The sequence below is a fragment of the Engraulis encrasicolus genome, chromosome 19 (assembly GCF_034702125.1).
Source record: "Engraulis encrasicolus isolate BLACKSEA-1 chromosome 19, IST_EnEncr_1.0, whole genome shotgun sequence".
Classification (NCBI taxonomy): Eukaryota; Metazoa; Chordata; class Actinopteri; order Clupeiformes; family Engraulidae; genus Engraulis; species Engraulis encrasicolus.
Window position 1 is genome coordinate 22,369,616 of NC_085875.1, and position 2,500 is coordinate 22,372,115.

The 2,500-nt window shown below is 44.2% G+C and overlaps 1 protein-coding gene across 1 annotated transcript in view; it reads right to left on the bottom strand.

Annotated features, from left to right (window-relative positions):
- pacrg (PARK2 co-regulated) overlaps positions 1–2,500 on the bottom strand; it is a 252,242-nt gene that overhangs the window by 129,659 nt on the left and 120,083 nt on the right. The gene's annotated exons all lie outside the window — the stretch shown is intronic.

The following is a 2,500-nucleotide window of genomic DNA, read 5'->3' on the forward strand; positions in this document are numbered from 1 at the left end:
GTCCTCACTCTCTGATTGGCTCCCTCCTACATGCCCCCTCGAGGGTTAGGGTAGATGCCATGCTGTCTTTCAGATCAAAACGATTGTGCAAAGCAGCATGGGATTCCCCAGGCTCAGAATGGGAAAAGTAAGCGATTTGAAGCCTGTACCAGTAGAAATGGTACCGGCGGTCTCATGCCCTTACATCCTCATCCACGGATCAAGTGAACTTGAGAGCAAAGAACTGGTGCTGATATGTGGCTGAATAACTAATAAATAACTCTAAATAAAAGTGTTGGCCAAATGAAATGTAAGATCATGTAATGTAATACCCCTACACAGACTCTGGCATGGGTGTGTCAAAGCATGGCAGGATGTATGGTGTTGTGTAGTTGGCTGTAGATCAGGGGACAAATTGTGGCTGTGGGCCCTTCTTTACTTATGATATATAGCATTGACAAATTACACACACTCATCTGTGTGTCACTGTTCTTGCTATGGTACGTACAGTATGCCAACTGACCATGTTGCTAAGCCTTAGCAACCGCAATGAAGCCTTAACACCCCGGAAACACAGCTCAGGGCTAACACATTCAATGATGTGAGAGACTGTTCTTAACTGCTGTTATTAAAAACAGATGCACGCACAGTACACACACACTATGGATGATAACTGATGGTTGCATGCACACACACGCACACACACACACACACACACACACACACACACACACACACACACACACACACACACACACACACACACACACACACACACACACACACACACACACACAAATCCACAAATATGTATGCACAAACACATACCGTATTTTTTGGACTATATGTCGCTCCGGAGTTTAAGTCGCATCGGCCCAAAAATGCATTTTGAAGATGAAAAAAACATATATACGTCGCACCGGACTAATCGTCGCACATTTTTGAAAGGTTATTCTATCCATGGAATATATGTTGTGATAACTGGCGCATGGTAAGCTGCTGCTCGAAGACAGCATTGTTTTATAAACCAGCACCTGAAGCAGTGGCAACCATTCAGAGGTGGTGGTAATGCACCAACTAAGATGGTTTGCCCACCGCCATAAAACCACAAAAAGAAAAAGAAGAAGAAACAGTGATAACGCGCCATGTTGCCCTGTAGTCAGAACAACATTCAATTTTCGGCATTGTTTGTGATAACTGGCGCATGGTAAGCTGCTGCTCGAAGACGGCATTGTTTTATAAACCAGCATCTGAAGCAGTGGCAACACATTCAGAGGTGGTGGTAATGCACCAACTAAGATGGTTTGCCAACCGCCATAAAACCACAAAAAGAAAAAGAAGAAGAAACAGTGATAACGCGCCATGTTGCCCTGTAGTCAGAACAACATTCAATTTTAGGCACTGTTTTGCGTTTGGACCGTGGGAGGGTTCGAGGCAACTTTGTTCCGTCTCCAGAGCACGCCTTTCTTTACTTCAGCCCATGACGGTATCAAAGGTGAGGGGGATTTCATCCATGTTGTGTAGCCTATGGTAGTGTCACGTTGAGCTCGTTTGTCAGAAACTCGCGGAAATTACCGATTTCCACCTGGAAGTCGGCTGATTGTCTTTAATAACGCAGAGGTTCGTTCTCGGATAGAGAGGCAATTGCGTTGCATAGCGCAAATAAATCCACGAGAGGGGATTGCATTGCATAACGCGATAAATCCACGAGGTCCGGGAGTTCCGCAAAAAGTCCTATTCATTTATTTGGCAATGTCATACTGTAGAGCCCGTAACAAGACCGTTGACTCGCAGCGCGCGCGTTGTTCCAGAACACATTTGTACCGTATCCAGCTCTTCTTCTAGGCGTGGGCCTTGAACCTTCAGATAGCTTTTTTTGTTTTTTTCACAACATGCACATTTTCCTCCGCTTTTCACCAGTCCCCAAACAGTTTTCCATTGCATCCAAACTTTCGTTCAGCTGCCCTATTGCCATTTTCGGCTGCATTTAATTACTTTCAGCTTGAACTCAGCAGTAGGCTATATTAACTTCTTTTGGGTGGTATATTTCTATTCAGTCGTCATTGTAAATGCTATTTTTTGTTGTGGTAAGTTGTAACATTTTTTCTATCAGTGGTATTAGGCAACACAACATAGGCCTAGTTGCGCACATAGTGCTCTCCCGTGGTGAAAAAAAAACATATATATGTCGCACCAGAGTATATGTCGCGTGTCCAGCCAAACCATGAAAAAAAGTGCGACTTGTAGTCCGAAAAATACGGTATACGCCACCTGCTTGTGGTGAATGCATTTGCCCTGAAAACTAACAAATACACACAACCGTCCCACACACATGCCCAAACACACCCACAGCCACACACTCACAGTCTCTGTGTGTATTAAGTGACTGCATTTGAGCTGGCGGATATAGTTTTTTTGTGTGAAGAGTAATGGTTACTATGGTGGGCTGCTGCATAATTGCCCATTGTGATTCAGAATGTTTACATTACGACGACAAACAAGTTAGCTGCCTCCAAACTGT